Source organism: Acomys minous (genome assembly GCF_964271855.1).
Source record: "Acomys minous genome assembly, chromosome: 18".
NCBI classification, from domain to species: Eukaryota; Metazoa; Chordata; class Mammalia; order Rodentia; family Muridae; genus Acomys; species Acomys minous.
In genome coordinates this window covers 43,356,244-43,378,368 of record NC_140501.1, presented here as the reverse complement: position 1 = coordinate 43,378,368, position 22,125 = coordinate 43,356,244, and positions in this window count along the sequence as shown.

Here is a 22,125-nt window from a genome sequence, read left to right as displayed (position 1 = left end):
GAGGTGAGGTGCACGCCATTCCTACATGTGGTAGTCAGAGAAGAGCTGTGGGTGTTGGTTCCCTTCTCCTCTGTGGGAGTAGGGGTTATTGCTTAGGTCATCAGCCTGGGCAGCAAGGGCCTTTACCCACTGAACCATCTCATCAGCCCTTACAGCTGGCTCTTAAAATTGTGTGGCTAGATCATGTAACAGTGCGTATGATTTGGCTTCCTAAAGAAGAAAAGCATAGGTCCTAGGTCCTAGTGCCGTGACTGCTGGATTCTGTTTTGCGCCATTGGTCTAAGCAGTTGCAGATTTGGAATGGCTGAACGGGGCCCAGCTTGAGACCCACAGGCTCCTCCGGGGAAAAGGAATGCGGGATCCATTTCTTACTACACACCGTGTGCTCTTACCATGTCCTAAGCATTTTCCAGATAGGATTCTTCACACCAGAAGAGAGAAATCATTTGCTACCGAGTGAGTTACAAAGACACAATTTAGATGGCGCAAATCACATTTGTCCCATGCCAAAATCTGGGGTGCTTAGTCACTTTTTGGCCACTCCTCCGAAACAGGCAGCTATATTTGAAAAATAGAGCCTATGGGGGTGGGGGGGAGTGTCTGTAGCTGGCCCAGAGCTGCCGTTCTGCCCATCCCCTTGGTTGATGCCCGGAAGAGAGGTCATGTGGAATCAGGTTGGGGCTAGCATGGAAGTCCATCCTTTCCAGCAAACAGCAATATGCAGGATCCTGCCTCAGGCTCTTAGGAGGCTTTTTAAGTCACCTGGCCAGCAGGAGCCCATGCAACTGGATCCTCTGAGGCACACCAAAGAGAAACAAGAGTAAATTCAAGAATCAGAAGACCCACAGATGATCATCAAAGTCAAATCACTCCCCGTTGCCCTGTCTGATGTGGCCTCGGTATAAACATACCATCTGCGCTTTCCAACCCCATATAGATGCTTGACAGAAAAACAGTGCAGGAGGATTAAACATTTCTGTTGGCAATGCCACGACATATTGACTCATTCATGAACCTGACGTGCCAATTAAACACCTGCACCGTGCTGCACTGGGGATAGTCTGGTGGTTTTTGAGTACCAAACAGGGTAAAAACAAAGACCTCATCCCAGCCCAGTGGCCAAATGCACTGGGGATCATTACAGGGCTCTATAAAGGACAAGCACACTGAAATGTGTAGGGTGTGTTTGTGTAAGAAGTGGGTGTGTAAGGAAGGAAGAGGCACAGCTTCAGAGAGAAAGCCTCACTGCATACCTGTTTAGAAAAGGAGTATCATACCTGCTCTTGCTGGCTCTGGGGGGGGAGGGGGGGAGGGGGGTCTTTTGTTCTCCCTCTTTCTTTTGAGGGAGCTCTCAAGTGAGAACAGAACTGTCCGTGGTTAGCATGGGTTGGAGGGACCCAGCTTGGTTCCTATCAGAATGAACTTCAGCCACAGTAACTGTGTGTCCCTCCCCCGAATAAAATCCTTCACCTCCTCTTCCTCCTCCTCTTCCTCCTCCTCCTCCTCTTCGTCTTCTTCCCCTATCTGTGGGAGTCATTAGGTAGATCTACAGTAGCTGCAGCTGAAAGACAGCTGGGCTGAGCCCGTGAGTCTGTCCCTCAGTCACCAGTAGGCCCTGAAGCCCCATTCCCACCCTGCATATAGCTTTCTCTCTTAACTGGTTTCAATTAGGCTCTCTGTGGCTTGTAAACTACAGGGTCCCCAGTGAACAAGGGTCCTTTCTCTGTTCTCTGAGGGATGGTTGTGGATAGTAGGAAATATTTAGGGAGGATGCAGGGCTCAGAACAAGTACAGCCCGGGGGGGGGGGGGGAGACTAAGACTGGAACCAGTAAAGGGGACCAAGGAAGAATTTTCATGTTTAGAGAGGCAAGCCAAAAGAGTCCAAAAGGAGTGTGTGGCTAGCATTGGAATGAACACGAGAGAACAGTAGGAAGTGTCCTCAAGGGTTGCTGGGTAACTTGCGGAATGGTGAGTTTAGATACATTAAAGCAGAAACCTAACTGACGAGGGTATGGTCGATGAGGTGGTGGGGTCAAAGGTGGTGAGAGGGCAGAGCAGAAACCAGCATGTTAAGGGCCCAGCTAAAAGAAGTGGGAAAACAGAGAAAGGAAGTGGGGCAAATGGGAAGGTAGAAGGCGTTTTGCACATTTGTGCATCATAGATATAAAAACTGGTAGCTCCTGGGAGGGGCAAGAAGACACCGGAACCACAACCCGCATGGGGAACCAGCGACTGCTCAGAGCCAGCAGGACCACGCCACTGGGTGCAAACGCACATAGGCTTCCAGGTGCACAGATGAGTGGTCCTCCTAAGATGCCTGTCCTATATGAGCTAGAAGGAGGGGTCTGCTGGATGCTCGGAAAGGCAAGGCTGGGAGGGCGCTTAGGGAAAGCAGAAGAGAGACAAGATTCACACAACGGAAACATTTGAAGGCAACGGCTTTTGGTTCCTAAACCAAAGCCATACCTTGAGGTTCCCCTTGGGGCCTCTGCCTGCAGGTAACTCTGTTCCCAAAGCTAATGGCCTAGAGACTGAGCTCTAGGGTTGGTACCTGGCTGGGCAAAAGACAGGATGAGCTTGGATGAGCCAGGGCATCACAGATTCAGGAACTCTCCCAGTTCCCATGGAGAGAAATGGAGCCTGGTGCTGAGTGGGTACCTGGGACAGAGTGTGATTTGTTTGGAAGGCTCTTCTGGGCCAACACACACACAAGGACACCCACAGTCACACCACAGGATAACATGGCTGGGAGTAGGAGAGCTACCAAGGAGCCTCGAGCTCCCCCACTTCCTCTGCCTTCAGAAAAGGGACGATGACTCTTCAGAAGCATGGTGTCACTTACCCATGATCACGTCAAGCCAGCCCCAAACTACCACTGATTAAAGAGAAGCATTGAGGGGAGGAGAGACTCCCACTCATTTGCGCATTCCTCCACTGCCTTCTCTTAGCTCAGTATAGCCTTTTAGGTACTTGGGTCACAAATATGGGTATGACTTGGCATCTGCCTTCAAACAGCTTCTTGTCGCTGACATGAGATAACTGTTGGGGTGAGACGGTGGGACCTGGGGAGATGGGGTCATTTGTGCCTGGGTGTCGTTTGAGATGTTGAGAATGATAGAAAAGCTTCGGCAAGAAGGGCCACTTGGTCTGAGTGGAAAGATAACAGAGGAACTAAGCAGAAGGGGGTACGTCAGTGGCAGGGTGGAAATGGGGCGAGGCGCCCTGAGCACAGGCCTGCACACGTGAGCCAGGAGAAATTTGGTAGAGCTGGTCTGAGAAGGAAACAGCCTGTTGGGGGCAGAGTTTGGGAGAGCGAGAGCAAGGTTTTGAAATCATGTTCCCATTAGGTGGGAGACATAAGTGGAAAGTCATGGGTTAGGTGTTGGAGAAAAGAGTACAATTTTGCTCCCGGGAGCTGCGTACCTGTCCATGGAGGAAATATTTGCTAAAGAAATTGAGGAGGCAGCGCCCTGAGTGGATAAGCTAGGTTCTGGGTTGAAGTGGGGCTGTTCCTCCTCCCCACACAACCCAGAAGGCTCAAGATCCCAGAGGCAAGTCAGACTCCAGTGAGGAATGAAAATCAGAAGTGACAGAGCAAAAATCTGCAGGGGAGAGTGTGAGCGTGGGGGAGGGCAGAAGGGATTGACTTCCCCTGGGAGGACATCAGGGAGGAGGGGGATGTGGAGGATTTTGACAGAATGGGTTAGGAGTCACAAAGTGATGAGAACCCTTGGGGGGAAGCCATTAATTATTCTGATAGAATTTATACCTTAGGGAAGGGATGTCTGTGCATTTCAAAGCAGCGAGCAGCTAGCTGAATTTGAGTTTTCCTTAATTTTCCAGAACTGAGGCCCCATCCTCTCTGCTGACAGTCAGCAACTGTCTTAGGGCACGCTGCCTTGGTGTGCCATGCTCTGTCAGTTTTTAGGTAGGTACTAAGTTTCGGTTGAATGAACGGATGGACGGATGGCAGGAAAAGGGAAATAAGAAAATATTCAAAGAGCCTTTACCAAGTCTCTCTCTTTTTTAATTCCGGGAATCTAAAACAGAAATTTTTCCTGCACAAAATCCAAGACTTACTTAGATTTCTTAGCCATGTTTCTTAGTCGTGTGTGTGTGTGTGTGTGTGTGTGTGTGTGTGTGTGTGTGTGTGACCCCCTGGTGTCTATGATACCCACAGAACCCGTCTTGAAAATTTCTAGTTAAAAGGATGATACACAGGGCCAGAAGAGAACTTTTGTTTTGAAATACAGTTAGTACAATGCTTTAAGAAAGAGTCGCTGGGTGTGGTAGCCCATGCCTTTAATCCCAGTACTCAGGAAGCAGAGGCAGGCAGATCGCTGTGAGTTCGAGGCCAGCCTGGTCTACAAAGTGAGTTCAAGACAGCCAAGGCTACAAAAGGAAACCCTATCTCCAAAAACCAAAAACCAAAAAAAAAAAAAAAATTCTATGGTTTTAGGAATGCTTGTTTATTAACACTCTAAATAACAAGGTCTAGGAGCAGGCTTCAATAATGACTGTAATTTTGAAGAAGTAATGGGTTTAATGACATTTTCAACCACCTGACATAACCGTAACAGATCTGAAAATAGCTATGTTGCTTCCAGAGACTACTGGGATGTGGTGGTGATGTGTGCTGCTGAAATAGACACTGGCAGAGATGAATGAAACCAAGATTTCTTTTTTTCTTTCCCCCATCTGCAGTGAGTTCCAAAGTTGGTGATGAGCCTCTCTGTCTGATCAGTCTTGAGCATCCTTAGCCTCTGTCATTTTGAAGGTCACAGGTGGTCATGAGGAGGAGGAGGCACATGAGGCAGGGCCCTGTTCTGAACCTGCAACAGGAAGCATGGTGGGAAGGTCCCTGGGAAGCCAAGTCAATGTGCAAAGTTAGTGTCACAGTGTCCCTCAGATGCAGAAGAGAGCTATGCAGCTAAGGAGAGCAGCTGACCGTGCTGCCTCATCCCAGGCCGGATTTGCCGCCAGAAAAATCAGTAGGTTCAGAAACTGCAACAGGTGTGTTGCCGTCTGACTTGAAGATTTAAGCAGGTCTCAGCTCTGAATTTGCTTCTTTGTCTTTGTTGACAAGAAGTCAGGTTGAGACAACTTCAGGAATACCTTAGTTACCATCAGCTTAGCTGAAGACATTTGCCTGCCTGTCTTCGAGGCTGTGCATTGAATTGGAAATGAGAAAAAGGAACAATTAAACTAGAGTTGCCCGTTTCTGTAGTATGTCTGCAGGGAAGCACAGCAGTTCAGACCCAAAGTTTTACATCTCTGCCTGCTTTGTATGTGGGGAACTACCGGCCGAAGGTTTTCTGAAGAAAATAATTGTATTTATTTTAAATATCTGTGCCTCCCAAAAATAAGTGTCCCACGTGTTTATTGGTAATTGTGTGTGTGTGTGTGTGTGTGTGTGTGTTTGTGCATGTGTGCCATGCATATACATGTGTGTACATGGTTATGGTAACCGGAGAGGTCAACTTCAGTGTGGTGGTTTGAATAGGTAGGGCCCCCATAGACTCATGTGTTTGAATGCTTGGCCACAGTGAGTAGCACTATTAGGAGGTGTGGCCTTGTAGGAGGAAGTGTGTCACTGTGGGGGCGGGGCTTTGAGGTCTCCTATGCTCAAGCTTCACCCAGTGTGGCACACAGTCTCCTCCTGCTGCCTTTCAGATCAAGATGTAGAACTCTCAGCTCCTTCTCCAGCACCATGTCTGCCTGCACGCCGCCATGCTTCCCACCATGATGATAATGGACTAATCCTCTGAAGCTGTAAGCCAGCCTCAGTTAAACGTTTTTCTTTACAAGAATTGCCTTGTCATAGTGTCTCTTCACAGCAATGAAACCCAAGCTAAGACACCCAGTAACTGTCCATCTTGACCTTTGAGGTAGGGTCTCTCCTTGAACCTGGTGCTCACTGATGAAGCCAAGCTATCCAGATATCCCCAGGATCTTCTCTGTCCTCCTTTCTAGTGGTGGGATTCTAAGAGTACACCATAACACTGGCATTTTCTTCCGGGTTTATGTGAGTTTGAGGCCAGCCTGGTCTACAAAGTGGATCCAGGACAGCCAGGGCTCTGTTACACAGAGAAACCCTGTCTTGAAAATCCAAAAGAAAAAAAAAATGAAAAAGAAAAGAGAATATAAAATATGCTACAAGAAAAGGAAAAGTCTGGGTGTGATTGCCACCCTGAGCCCCTGAGCCCCCCACTCCCCACCCCTCCACCTCCACCCTACCTCCCTTGCCCTTCCCTGAAGATTTTTCCTTGATTGACAGCAGCAAGTCTGACTGTTAAAGCTGGGTTCATGCAGAGTGCTACCCCTCTCTGTTTTCTAGGAGCGCTCCATTGTGGCTGGGAGGTGGTCATAGGAATAAGAACCCATTCTAGGCTTGCAAGCCACATGAGCTTTAGTGGAGCCTTCCCACTGCAAACATCTCCCTCTCCACCCTGTGGTGGTTAATAGCCGGGTGTGGCGATGCATGCCTGTAATCCCAACACTCTGGGAGGCAGAGGCAGGCAAATTTTTTTGTGAGTTTGAGGCTGGCCTGGTCTACAAAGTGAGTCCAGGACAGCCAAGGCTACAGAGAAACCCTGTCTCAAAAAAACAAAACAAAACAAAACAAAACAAAACAAAAAGAATGGCTCTCCTGGGCTCAAATATTTGAATGCTTAGTCATCAGGGAGTGGCACTCCCTGAGAAGGAATGGGAGCGCTGTGGCCTTGTTGGAGGAAGTGCATCACAGGGAGTGGGCTTGGAGGTTTCAAAAGCCTGAGCAAGGCCAGCTTCTTTCTCTTCCTGCTGCCCTAGCTCTGCATGTAGGACTCTCGGCTACGCCTCCAGCCTCAAGTCTCCCTGTGTTCCACCATGTTCCCCGCCACTGTGACAATAGAGTAGTAAACCTCTGACACCGTCAGCCAGCTCCCAATGAAATGCTTTCTTTTATAAGACTTGTTGTGGCCATGGTGTCTCTTCACAGCAGCAGAGCACTAAGACGCCCTCCTTTGCTCCTGGGAGAGGCAAGGGTGGCAGAGTCCAGATAATTCCAGGCAAGGCGCACAGGCCTTATCTGTGATAAGACCTTAGCCTTCTGGAGTCGGCTAAGCAGCTAACGTCAGCCATCTGGAATTCCTGACCTGGAGCTTTATAGTCTTACAAGAAACTGCTTCCAGAGTCTGTTTGCATCTTAAGTATAAACATTTTAGTACCTTCAGGCCTTTGCTCCACAAATATTTACTAAGTGTCTTCATCAGAGTCAGTGAAGGGTTTGTGGCTCCCTCCTAGACTTAAGCCTCTTCTGTCCCTGTTATCAAACGACAGATTCCAACTGTTTTCCTCAGTTTGGCTAGGGGAGGGCCAATGGATGCTGCCCTGGGGTGGTGCCAAGATAGAAGGGGGGCCCCAGAGGAACTGTCGTAGGGACAGTAGGGGGGACGGCTAGTGGCCAGGTAGGGCCATGGACTGCAGGTGTCTAAGCAGGGCCATGGCTGATGTGTATGGAACAGATCAGCAGGGTCTTATGTCTGTATTAAGACTTCAGAGAAACAGACCCAATAGAGGGTCACAGATACCTAAGAGGAGCTTTATGGTGGAAATGGGCCACACAATTAGGAATGTCAGGATTCTCCACCGTCTTCTATTTGGAGAACAAGGAAAGTTGGTCAGGTGATTCCTGATGAGTCCCCAGCCCTAAGAACCAGTGTCTAAGGGTGGGGGAAGGCGGATGTGCCCCTCAAGGACAGAGCGAATGTTTCCTTCCATGGCCTCTGTGTTCTAGTCAGACCCTCAGTGAGTTGGATGGTGTTATTTATTTTATCAGTTCGGATGCTGAGCTCTTTCTAGAAACATCCTCAGAGACATGCCAAGGAATGACATGCTTTCAGTCAAGTTGACACATGAAAGTAACCATCATAACGCCATGTGGTCCGTCCTTCCTCAGCTGTCCCTAAAGAGTTCTTTTGGGGGCCGAGGAGATGGCTCCCATGGGAAAGAGCGCATCAAGCAAGCAAGCCCGATGATCTGAAGTCAATCCCCATCACCCATGCAAAAATCTGGGCACGTTGGTGGTGATGCACCCCTGTAACCCTAGCACTGGGGAGGTAGAGACAGAGGGGGAGCCCCGACATCAGCCAGCCTAACTGAATTAGTGAGCCCCAGATCCCAGGGAGAGACTTTCTCTCACGAAACAAGGTAGACAGCTTCTGAGGAACAACACATGAAGTTGAACTCTGGCCTCCACACACATATGAATATGTCTTCATACACACACACATACACACATGAACATATACGAACACACATACACATGCTCTCTCTTCATACATACCACAAACAACACACCTACATACATATACCACCTCCCCACAACACACACAACACCCCCCACCCTCCACCCCTACACACAACCACACACACACACACCACACATGCACACACATACCACACATATACCACATATCACACACATACATACATGCACATACACATACCGCACACACAACATATACCGCACATACCACATATCACACACACATACACACACATACTACACACCACACACACACAAACATACACACACACATACTACACACCACACACACACACACAAACATACACACACAGAGTCCTTCTCTGTGTAACTACTGTACAGTCCACGTGGCTCTGACTATCATCAGATAGTTTCTGCTGCCTGGAAGAAGACAGGAACGCAAACAACTGTAAGTGTGGTGGAACGCAGTGGAGAGGTCTGGAGCCAAGAAGGTCACAGCAGCCAGCTGGACTGAGGAGCAGGAGGGAGGGCAGAGCTCCATGCAGGAGGAAGAGTGTGAAATAGCACTGCTGGGGCTGGGAACAGGGTCTTGTGACCAAAATTGATCACTGCAGGCATCCAACAGCAGGGCAGGCAGCAGGCCCTGGGGGCTGCTAAGAGCACTGACATAGCCTGCAGCCTGCAGGTGTTCAGACTCATCAGTAGAAGTCCTGTGTTAATATGGCAGGCCAGGTGGCGTGTATGTATATGTGTATATATGTACACATGTATATATATATATAGTACACACACACACACACACACACACACACACACACACACACACACACACCAGGGTTCACAAAGACATCCAGAGCACAGCACAAGTCATTAAAACCAAGACACTGGGGCAGTGGAAGGGAACATGAGACGCCTAATATATTCCCAGGCCCACAATGGCTGCTAGCCCTGTAGCTTCCAAATAGCCAGGGAAAGAAGAAAATAAGATCCATCTGATGCTATCCCTTCTGGTTTAAAATTTCTTTACAGCTTGCTATTGCTCTTACATACAACCCAAACCCCCTCATCCCCACAGTCTCCTTCTCTCCCCAGCACCCCTCACATGGACCCTCATACTCTGCGGCATGGGCAATTGGAGGACCGTTCTCCCCTGCTGGGCCAGACATTTGTCTGCTCTTCTAATCCTTACTGGGCTCAACTCACCCAACCTTTTCCTTAGGGAGCTCCCTGTGGTCCAGGGTATACCAGCCAGCACTGCTCTGTGGAAGGACCCAGTGTGTGGTTCGCCTCCTTGGAGACTGCGGGTCCTCCATCTCTCCAGCTCCCAGTTCTGCTCCCTCCCTAGAATGCTTGACACAGAAGAAATACACACACACACACACACACACACACACACACACACACACACACACACACATACACACACGTCCCTGTATTAACATGGTAAAATGAGTAGATCTGTGAGTTTGCTATCTGAACATCTGTTAGCTTCCCCTGTGCATCTTCATAGAGGACACACCACACAGTGGCAGCCTGACCAGTTGGATTGAATAAACAGTGACCCAAGAGCAGCCAAAAAAGGTGGGTTTTAAGACAGGGCTCACTGAAGAAAGCCTCTGGAGATGTAGGAGGTGAGGTGAGAACTCACTGGAGAAGCTGATGGGACAAGCAGTAGGCTCAAAACCTGAAAACTCTCCAAAGGCAGAAGGGGACCTGCTCTCTATTACCATTTCACATTAGGACACATTTATTAAAACAAACAAACAAACTAGTGATAATGTTGGAAGCAAACACAAGTTGAACCCTAAAAAGAGAAAGTAGATGGTGGCACAAATCTGGGGACCCAGGGGACACATTCTGGGAGAAAGATTACCAAGTTACTGGCCTGGTGAGTAATCATGAGTCATCCACAGAGTAGACAGATAACAGGCAAGGAGGTTACATGGTGACAATCCAGAGATGCTGAGCTGTGAAGCTTGTGTGCGGACTCTCGTGCTAAGCACTTTCAGAGTGTTGTCATGGTAATCTTCACAAACATTCCACAAGCAGCGGTTGTAACTGTGAGTCTCTCTCCCCTCCTCCCAGATTGTAATGTACTTTGAAACAGTGTGACCATGTTCTTTTCTTGAGTCTTCCCTGGTATCTGTTCTAGAACCTTGGCTGACTACTTTCTTAAATTCCAAGGATCAGAGGACCACCGGTCTCCAATTTAGGGAGTTACTGTAAACTTCATGACCGAAGAAACCTGAATTACAGGCCTTCTAAACAAAAGAGTTATTCATTGGTGAAAATATTTACAAGCCTATTAAAAGGTAATTTTTAAAAAAAAGGGTAATTCAGAGCCTACGTGAAAAGAGATTTACAGTACAGAAAACTGTGCCTTCAGCCCTCAGCAACTATGGCTTCCTCATCCACAGACACACAGAGATAGAATGTCTTTTGTGAAAGCATTGCACTCATATTGCACATGTGTAGTCTTTCCTTGGTCCGTATCTCATAAACAGCGAAGCATAACAATGGAATGGTATTTTCATTGTGCTAGGTATGATAAGCAGTCTAGATGTCCTTCAGCACATGCAAGAAGATGTGAAGAAATCACGTGTAAACACACCACCATTTTATGTAAGAGACTTGAGCGGCTATGGGCTTTGGTACCTACAGGAGCGGGGCTCCTGGAACCCATCCCCACAGAGGTGAGGGATAATTAGATTGCACATGAGTCATGACTGTGAAATGTTTGCTTAGGAAATCCTTAGAGCCTATGGGATACGTTCATAAAACTTCATCGTGGTACCTCCCTTTGGGCTGGCTCTGGACGGAGTTCACTGTGTAGCCCATAACTTCCTAGAGGAATGGAGGAGCTGCAAGTGCTCTCACAGGAGGATCACTGGGAAGGGGGAGATGCTCTCCATGCCCCACACACCTAACCCCTCCCCCCAAACCAGGCCTTGATACTTTCATTGTGGACTCCTTCTTCATCCAGGGCCTCTTAGGTCCAGGCAACTCTTGTATGTCCTTTGCTATGGCCAGCTGAGTTCTGGTGCCCATGTGTTTCCCACAAGTTTCTGTCCCATCCCTTCCTTCAGGGTTTGCTCCCTTCCATCCTGTGCTCACAAAGCTCTCGGGTCCAACTTTCTGAGGTTTATATGTGTGTGTCACTCCCTGTTCTAATTCTTAACACATTCCTGTACGGTCACCACCTGGCCCAAGGTTTTCATGATCTGTTCCAAGTCCATTGTTGCTGTTTAGCCTAGTGATGTTTCTTCTTTCCCAGGTATCTTGGGCTGTAGGCAGGATGCACATCCAGTAGGTCCTTAGTATGCCAAGCACTTTTTTTTTTTTAATCTCCACCATACTGCACCTGTGCTTTCCTCTGCATGGACAGAGACTCAGACTCACTCAGAAGGAAACCCATATTAACACCGGGCACAGTAAATGCCAACTGTAGTTTCAACTTTGAGTGTCTCCCAAAGCCCCATATATTTGAGGCTTGGTCCCCTGGTTAAACTATCAGTTGAGCCTTTAAGAGGTGGTGCCTACTGGAAGGCGTTCATGTCATCGAAGCTATATTCTTGAACAAGATTGTAAGAACCTAGTGTTTTGGCTTCCAGGCCACCCAGTGGATAGTTTAGCTCGGCTGCCTACTCCAATCATAATGAGCTTGTCTTACCCCCAGACATAAAGCAGCAGGGCCAATGAATCGTGCACTAGGAACCGCAGAACCATGAGTCATGCACGAGGAGGCCTCGTCTCTTGTCAAGGTGGTCATCTTAGGTCTTGTGACAGAAAGATAACACAAGATCCAAATACAAAGTAGCCCAGAATGTAAAGCAAATGCCAGGCAGAAGAGCCTCTACTCTACAGCGGCCAATAAATAGCATCCATTCAGTGCCCTGTATTGAGAGGCCATAAACAGTTCTCAGGAGGAGAAGATGCCCAGGAAGGACTCTGGAAACTGGGGCCAGGGAATAGGGTGCACTCACATGTGTCGACCTGCAGTGGAGAACAAGGCACCGCTCTGAGGTCCTCCCAGGACTATGGAGGCAGCTCTCCAAAGGAGAGAGGATGCTGGGGAGAGAATGCTCTGTCCATCTCCACACTCACAGCCCTCCTCTAAGCTTCCCTGGCCCCGTTTCCCCAGAAATCAATTCGTCCACCCTCCCTCTTCCAGAGACTTCCAGGAATTTCCTTCTTCCTGTGTGAGTTGTGTTACTGTGGGTGTTTGATTACGTGCCTCCAGCCAATGCAAGAAGTGTCTGGGAGGCAGGGATTTTATTGTCAACAAGGCCCCTTCTACCATCCATTTGCATCTCTGCCACCCTCTGCCCATGTAGACTACATGACTGGGTTGATTGGCTTCTATTGGGCTTAGGCACTCAAGAGCAGGAGTTGAGAACCAAGCTGGTTTTCTCTCTCTCTCTCTCTCTCTCTCTCTCTCTCTCTCTCTCTCTCTCTCCACTTTGCTGCAGGTTGCTGGACACCTGGTGAACTGGAGGTGACAGTCTCGGCAATGTGCCTGTCCACACAGGTCAGGTTGCGAACATGGCTTCCTTCACTTGCCTTCTCCATCTTTTTCTTGTTCATCACACTTCAGGGGTGGCTCTGTCTCCTTAGACTTTCCCACCCGGTCCTCTGCTCTCCTCACGTGAAACAGTCACAATAAACCACCTGGATCCTGCCAGGCCCCAGGACGATCACTGTCTTTTATTCAGTTTTATCGTCCTAGGACCCAGCTCAGTACCTTCTATACCACAGGCATTTCATAAATTAGAGAATTAAGGAATGCTTATGCATTGGCTGGATATGAGGAAAAACCAATGCTATATGAAAAATCGAGGAATATTAAGTACTATATGAAAAATGGACTAGGATAGAAACTTCCAATTTTTTAAAATAACTCACAGGTGTTGGATTTTGTCAAATGCTTTTTTGGCATCTAAGGAGATGATCATATGTTTTTTTTTTCCTTTCAGTTTGTTCATATGATGATTACATTGATGAATTTCTGTATATTGAACCATCCCTGCATGCCTGGGATGAAGCCTACTTGGTCATGGTGAATGATAGCTTTGTTGTGCTCTTGGATTTGGTTTGTGAGTATTTTACTGAGTACTTTTGCATCAATGTTCATAAGAGAAATTGGTCTGACATTCTCTTTCTTTGTTGGGTCTTGGTGAGGTCTAGGTATCAAAGTGACTGTGGCCTCACAGAATGAATTTGGTAATGTTCCACCTGTTTCTATTTTGTGAAGTAGCTTGAAGATTATCAGTATCCTTGGTATCTTTGTTGAAGGTACAGTAGAATTCTGCGCTGAAACCAGCTGGCCCTGGCCTTTTTTTTTTTTTTTTTGGTTGGGAGACTTTTAATGACTGTTTCTATTTCTGTAGGAGAAATAGGACTATTTAATTTGTTTATCTGAGCTTGATTCAACTTTGGCAAGTGGAATCAATCAAGAAAATTGTCCATTTCCTTTAGATTTTCAAATTTTGTAGCAAAGAAGCCTTTGAAGTAGGACCTAATGATTCTTTGTATTTCTTCCGTGTCTGTTGTTATGTCTCCCTTTTCATTTCTGATTTTGTTGATTTAGATAGTGTCTCTCTGCCTATTAGTTTGGCCAATGGTTTGTCTATCTTGTTGATTTTTTTTTTCAAAGAACCAGCTCTTGGTTTTGTTGATTCTTTGAATTGTTCTCTTTGTTTGTAATTTATTGATTTCTACCCTGAGTTTGATTATTTCCAGGTATCTACTCCTCTTGGGTGTTTCTGCTCCTCCCGCCCCCCCCCCCAGGGCTTCCAGAAATGTTGTTAAGTTGCCTTTATGAGATGTTTCCAATTTCTTTTTTTCTTTTTTCTTTTTTTTTTTTTTTGGTTTTTCGAGACAGGGTCTCTCTGTGTAGCCTTGGCTGTCCTGGACTCACTTTGTAGACCAGGCTGGCCTCGAACTCACAGTGATCCACCTGCCTCTGCCTCCCGAGTGCTGGGACTAAAGGCGTGCGCCACCACGCCCGGCTCCTGTTTCCAATTTCTTTATGAAAGCACTTAGTGCTATGAATTTTCCTCTTAGCACTGCTTTCAATGATTCCCATATATTTGGGTATGTTGTAGGTCTCATCCTGGTAGCCTGCTTCCCCTTTCTTTGAGTGCCACCAGGCCTCCCCACCAAGGGGAAGTGGTCAAATAGGGGGCACTATAGTTCATGTCAGAGTCAGTCTCCACTCTCCACACAACTGTGGAGAATGTGCTGTTCATTGGTTAGATATGAATGGGGGGGGGGGGTCTAGGTTTACTGCAAGCATTATCCTTGGTTACTACAGTAGTTCGAGCAGACCCCCAACTCCCGTCCAGATCCGCCAACCTTGATGGTCTTCTTGTAGGGTTCCAGTACCCTCTAGGTTTTTTCATTTCCCCATTCTCCCATACCTCTCTCACCTGGAGTCCCAATAGGAAGTTCCAGCATCTATCCCAATCCCTTGCTGAGTGAAGACTCTCAGAGAACATCCCTGTTGGGCTAGTGTCCAATTATAAGTGAGTATATATGATGTGCTGTGATCACATGGTGAGGGAGGAGGTTCCCTTCTATCACAGGCCTAGGGGAGGGGAATAGGATGAACGAGGGAGGGAAGGGGAATAGGAAGATACAAGTGAGGGGATAGCAATTGAGATGTAATCTGAATAAATTATTTAAAGAGAAAAATAACTCATAGTAAGATACATCATTCATACTGCAATGTGGCATGCACACACAAACACCCACTACCACTACCACACACACACACACACAAAAAAAAAAAACAAAAAACAAAACAAAAAAAAAAATCACACACACACCTGATCAAGAGGCTTAGGGAAAAGTGCGACCTTTGCTATGTGAGACATACTGAAATGTTTTCTATTTAAGTTTGCTCCATTTCAGTTTTGAATTAATTTCTCATTATGGAGTGTTAAACTGATTTCATAGCTTACAAGCCAGTTCAGCCTAGAGCTTAGAAAGCATTGGCCTTTGATATTCATTCCATCATGGAGATAGCTCCATCCCAGAATCAGTGGTAGCATTCTAATAGTGATGCATTTAATGAGGATTGCTATCTTTGCCCCCCCCCCCAAAAAAAAGCAAACAAAAATCAACCACAGATGTAATTGCTATCCCAAGGTTTCATAGACAGTCTTATTCAATGCTGGCCTTTTTGGTTTAATGCTTTATCCTGATTTAAGAATGGTCTAATTTTAGACCTGGCAAAGCAAGCTGCTAATATGAGTGTTTTTAGGTGTTAGGTTCATCAGAGTTTGTGCCTGGAAACCGTCGGTCTCTCTGCTGACCAGATAGAGAGGGCCCAGAGCAAGCCTGGAGAAGGCAGCTCATCTTGGATGTTTGCCTGAGGGTCCCTGGCCTTACTCACTGTGTCCTGCTGGCACAAGCACGCCCTCATTGCCAATGACTAATTTTGTTCTTTGCTCGACTGGCAGAGCACATGGGCCTGTTTGCTTGCATTGCTGGGGCCTTAAATTAAGCTCCGTTTGCAACTCAAGAGCCCTTCACTAACATTACTAACTCTGTCCTGGCCCTTGGACCTGACTGCTACCAAATTGTTGGTTCGTGGCCGAGTTATACGTTTTCTAAAAACTTCAGTTTTTCCTCTTTGGACTCACTAGTTGTCTGTCCTTCTTCTGATACCTAAATTGCTAAGCTAAAGGGCAGAAAATGGCCACAGATATATTTTTTTTACCTGCCATTTGGAGTCAAATCTATAAACTCTACATTCAGCCAGACATCATGTTCACACAAGGATCTTTCTTGAGAGAGAAGTGGAAAAGAAGTCAAGCCCAGGGAGGTGGACCTATAACCAGATGGGAATTTAGTCTCTGTCTGTAAAGGGGAGCCTTGGCAAGCTCTATCAACCATCTAGTTCTCAGTCTATCCTCCACTGTTAGTTTAACAACCTGTAACAGGCCAGACATGGTGCCGTGCAGGACAGCGGACACAATAGACACTCTTTGCTTGTGTTAGTGCTCTAGGAGGAGAGTCACAAAAGAGTCAGATAAGCAAGGTCCATATCAAAACACGGGAGATGTGCTAGGTACTGCAAAGACATGCGCCGACGAAGGTGTGTTCAGGGTAGTGCACAGGGCAAGTGTGCATGCTCCTGAGAGGATGGTCATGTGTAGAGGGCCAAGGTGGTAACGAGGTGACTGACTCTCGCCCAGAGCCGGAGGCAGAGGTCAGTGACTCAAAAGTCTTAGCAGCCCCTTGTCACCTCCCCTCAGCTCTTGTCAAACAGTGGGCAATTTGGCACATAGTCTCAGTGACTGCTTTATTATGAAACAGTTTGAAAGATTTGTGTTCATGAGTGTTTTGCCTGTGTGTGTGTGTATGTGCACCTTGTGGGTGCCTGGTGCCCATGGAGGTCAGAAGGGGGTGTTAGATCCCCTAGAACTAGAGGTAAAGACTGTTCTGTGTCATTGAGTGAATACTAGGTCTGGGGTTACAAGCGGTTGTGGACCACCGTGTGGGTCCTGGGAACTGAACCTGGGTCCTCTGCAAGAGCGGTGAGTGGTCTTAACCACTGAACCTTCTTTACAGTCCTTACTCAATGCTTCTTTAATGATTAGTCCAAAGGATGGGGCTCGGCAGTAAAGCAATTGCTTAGCAATGCACAACCGTACGTCCAATCCCTAGTACCATCCCACAAATTATTTGCATCATTATTCACAGATGAAGTTTGATGGAAGACCCTGGATAAATTTACCACCGAGCTACAGCCCAGCCTTTAAAATTATTGTTTTTAGTTGTGGTAAAAATCTGCATGGCCAAGTTTGCCATCTGAACCATGTTGCTGTGGGTAGATCTGTGACGATGTCTTTACACTGCCACAAAACTGCCATCACAATCTATTTCCTGAACAGTTTCACCACCCCTAACTGCAGCTTTATCGAAGGACTCCCAGCCCGCCCTCCAGCCAATGGCCACCACCCCCACTTCTGGCTCTATGAGTCAGATTAGAGTTGACATAGTCTTATTTTACATAGCACAGCGTCTTCCAGCCTTATCCTTGCTGCAGAATCTTCTGGCCATTTCAGACTGAATAATGCTCTGCTTGTGAATATGCCAAATCTTTTGTTGTCTGTTTACCTCGAGGCTGCTGTTCCCCCTGGGAGCTCCCTGCTTGGCTGCTGTGGCTAATGCTGCTAGGAACTCAATTGTCCACGGAGCTCACTCAGGTCTCTCTGTCAGTTCCTTAGGCTCCACACCCAGGGAGCAGGAGAGCAATTTCAGGTCCCTGTTCCGTGTCCACTCTGATCACCATCCCTATTCATAGCATCTCCAGTTACTGGCCCTGCTTGGCTGGTGGGTTCCTCTTTCCTCTCTGCTGTGTTTCTTGGTCAGCAGGGAGCCTGTGACGGCATCTCCCATCTGGATGTTAGCAGTAAGGCAAAAGGTAGGGTCCTTGCTAGGCTTATTGGATGAGCAAATTTGGGCAGGGCTGGTGCAGAGGAGAGGGCAAAAAGTAGGCAGGGAAGCGTGGGTTCCCTCCCCTCCTGTGGTCACATATTTCTACACAGTGTGTGCCTCTGCTCCTAAAATTAAAAATAGATCTAATCTATCTCCCCGTGGGAAAACCAGAAACACACAGTCAACGGCCTGTCAGACATCCAGGGGTCAGGAGTGGCTCAGCCAGGATAAAGTCCAGGCTCCCTGTCTCAAGTGAGGCCTGCTGTCAGAAAGCCAGCTGCCAGAAATGACAGCATCTCCCCCCCCCCCCCCCCCCCCCGCAGCTCCTCTCTGCTTGTCTCTGTGCTGCTCAGAGCAGGAGAAAGAAGGGACCCTCACTGGTTCACAGCCTCAGCCCAGGGCCCGGGGACACCTGATGCATAGCCTGTGACTACAGACAGAAGCAGCAGAGACATAGAGAGAAGAAGTGGGGGGCGGGGCGGGGGCAGGAGGTAGAGAGGAAATTGAAGCCCGGTCAATCTGACAAAAGTCTGAGCTTAGAACATCTGCCTGGCAACAGGCACGGGGCCGTGGACATCATATGCACTGCCATATGCCTCACCCCTCCCGCTCAGCTCCTTGTTGTCCCCATAAGTCATCTGGTCCTTGCCCTCCATTAGGTAGGAGAGGTGCTTCTTTGCAGATATGCGAGATCAAAGGACAGAGAAGGGTCCTTGGCCCTCCAAGGCCTGCAATGATTTCTTAGGCCCTCTCCTTCCGAACCCACCTGAACTTGAAGTCCACACCCTCTGGGCTGGTTTACAATCCATGCCACCATGGAATTTTTAAAGTCACTGTTTCAAACTCTGTCTTTCTGTCTGGGTTCTAGACGGAGACTGACAAGAGTGCAGCTTAGCAAGCAGGCTTATGCCCGACAAGGCCGACAGCTGTGGTGGCATGTCCCAGCACTCCTGCTATCCTTTGTGACATTGTCTCTGTCATCCGTGTGGATGGCAGCTGTACTGGGACTTCTCTCACACCCTTGTGTGAACAAAACAAATAACCATGATAGGTAACCGTCTGCATTTGTACCAGCCCCTCCCTGCACTGCTCTGTTTCCATAGCAGAAACTAAAAAAAAAAAAAAACCAGGCTTCTGTGCTCAAGGGGCTCTACCCATTTATTTCGCTTTGGGATGAAGGCTCTGGCCAGCTCACAGGTGCCGTAGCCAGATCCAGGCTTGATGAAGCTTCAGAAGATACCAGCATTAAAAAGCCACAAGTCTGGGCACAGTTTGCATTTGAAAGCCAAAAAATAAGTAGTCCTGTAAGATGTAGAGACGCAATGGGCAGGGTGGTGATGCTGGTGTGGAGGCAGGCAGAAAGAGGCCCTAGGGACATGCCGCCCAGGGTAGCATCCTTGCCGTGGAGATATGGAGACTATTTTCAGCTGCCTGGTTCTCAGATGCCTAGCTGTCATGGGAAGGCTGTGCACTGGCTTCCTCCTGTGCCCTTGTGCCAAAACTGGCAGCGAAGCTCAAGCTGGCTTATTACCTCATCGACTTTCCCCTCTCTGCCCCCGGGGAAGAGTCCCGTGTGGAAAGAAGCAGGAGCTTTTCCAACACAAACAAACCACAGGGAGTAACCATGATGTTAGAAGATGAGGAGTGGGTTTCTGTGGAGGCCTGAGGTCCCCAAGAGCCAGGCCCCAGTCCCCCATCAGGGATGCAGGCCAACCTGGGACCTAAAGATGGAGAGATGACCTCTGAAATGCAGGTCTGGTGACTCTGTCTGCAAATGAAGCTGACTCCCAGGAGCAGTGCAGCTCCTGGCCGACCCTTGCGTGTTTTCCGGCAGCTGCTGAACAAAGGGAAGACTCCAGCTGGAGCTTCAGGCTGTGCAGAAGCCGGCACAGTGGGTAACCTCGTAGCTGCCTTGGTCTTCTTGAGCCTAGAGTCATTTTTGAGACTTGCCTAAACTCCACATTCATAGAGTACTACAACGGACAAAAACACGTGAAAACATGAAGCCGTGTGTGTACGAATGTGGGCTCTTCCTCTATCTGAAGGGTCAGGGTGTTGCGCCTTTCACGGTCCCCATTCTAGGGACTCAGGCTGCTAAGAGCTTTTGTCCTAAGACGGGGCAGGAGAGTGACTGCAAAGCAAAAGTTTCCCCGTACAGGCCCCCTAAGACTCTCTTGCCTAGCAATTATTACAAGATGATTATAGGATTGCCAATGGATTAAACGTGTAATCACAGGTAAGTAACCCTGGATATAATTCGTATAGTGTTTACAGTTTTTTAAAGAGCAATGTGACGTACACTGTGTCGCTTGCTTCCCACAGCAGCCCTGAGAATGTCCGGGCATCTTTAAACACACTCTTGAGCACGCTGAGGCCCAGAGAACGAAGTGATGGGCACGGACCAAGGACCCAAAGGTCCATTCCTGGGCTAGCTCTGTGATTCTGTGGCTTGAGCCCTGCCAGTGTCCCGTACTTACTAACGGGCTATTCAGTGTGTGTGTGTGTGTGTGTGTTTCGTAGATACTTCCTGAACTTTAGGTACTATTCTCTTTCTTTGGTGGAGCAGGGAGAAACCCAAAGAATACCCATCATTCTTTCTCGGGATGGGGAAGACTGGCAGTTTGGGTCTGAATGCTTGCTTACTTATTTCTACCTTGCTCGCGTTTTCAAATCTGGCTTACCATAATGCCCTGAGATGAAGATTTGCACATTTGCTATAACTGGATTGACCATCCGGCCTTATGTGGCTGCAACAGCCCCTTAGATGCTTATCGGGCTGCCAAGTAGGGTTCCAATTTTCTTACCCGTGTAATCCAGTTTATCTGTCTCCCATCGAGGGCTCCAATTTCCCATACAGTTGAAAGTGTCTAAGGATGTGGGTTAATCCCATTTATGAACTATAAAATCGGTTGTGAAAGATGTAACAGGCATTTCAGAAGTTAAATAGTGTAGGGAAAAAATCAGTGTGTACTGTCTAAGGTGAGAGTATGCACCATTTGTAAAACTCATGGGGGGGGGTACTGCCCATTGGACAGCTATGTCTCACTAGGTGTCATGTGACTACATCCCCTGCTGTGTGGTGTGGACCAGTCGTGATCTTCAAGTGCTTGTGGCAGTTCTCTGCAGAGGACTGACAGAGTCCGTCACCGGAGTGACTGTTACATACAAACACTTCCAGGAGGCAACCTGGGAACTGAATTGCCAGTTGGTGGGCGATGTGCACAGACTGGGGAAGAAATCAATCAGGGTAGTTTTCTGGACAGTAGCTGATCAGCCACCATCTCTGTCACCCAGAGATGAGCTGGGTTTCTCGGGAGCTGCCCTTTGTAGAAGTTTCAGTTGCCCAATGAAATAAGGATATCCAATCCCCTTTGACTAGTATGGGAAAGTCTGCATTAAAGAGAGGGAAACTGAGTTCCTTAAAGACTGAGCCCCAATGCCCTGGCCTAGTATCAAACTTTTGTGGTGTGTGCTAGGTAGGGGGAATGGGGAGGCAGTGGAGAGAAAGAAAAAGACTCACAGTTGGGGGTCAAAGGGGAGGGTGACTGGGCAGGGCAGCATCCGAAGTAAAGCCACCTTCTACCTCTTGGTAGGCAGTGAGGCTGCTGGCCCTAGCACAGGGTGATAGCCCATGCATGGGGGATGCTAATATGGAGACAGTTATGTTGCCTTTTTGGTGGGGGAGAAAGGAGGATGGAAGGGAGAGGGATCCTTTGGGAACCCAGAAGGTGGGAGGATGGGTAGCTTTCAGGAATATCATCACCAAAGGTCCAGGTGAGACTAGTGAGAAAGCGCTCTGGTCTGAAATGTGCCACTTAATTTAATGAGGTCTTACTAACCACTCCTGATACTTCCCTTTTGATACTTCCCTTGCTCATCAGGCTAAAAATTAATTAATTAATTAAAAATAAAAAGGAGGGGGGAAGAAAAATAGAATAGAATAGCAATACAAAGATGGAATTAAATAGCCACAGTGTGTTTAAAGTTGTGTGTATCTGTTCTTAGTCCTGCCTGCCTGAGATCTCAGGGGCTGTTCCTGTAACTTCCTTCAGTGACCCTGAGCTGTACGAGGCTGTGAGGCAGCTGGGATACAGAGGAGGGAGTGCCTGCTGCCCACCCGGTGCTGTCGACACTTACACCCCCACCCCACCCCCCCAGGGCCCTGCAGTCAGCTGCTGGGCCTCGGGGTAGGGTGGTTTTCACCAAAGAGGCCTGAGACATCTGGGTCTGCGCTGCTCCCAGGCAGACTACAGGGAGATAACAGCTAATCAGACGTCAACACACATAATGGGCACCTTTTCTGCACTGAAGAAAGAAAAGGACAATAAAAACCCAAACAAGGGATAAATACATATCCTAACTCATACATACACGTGTATATATACATATATATGAACACACTTTTAAA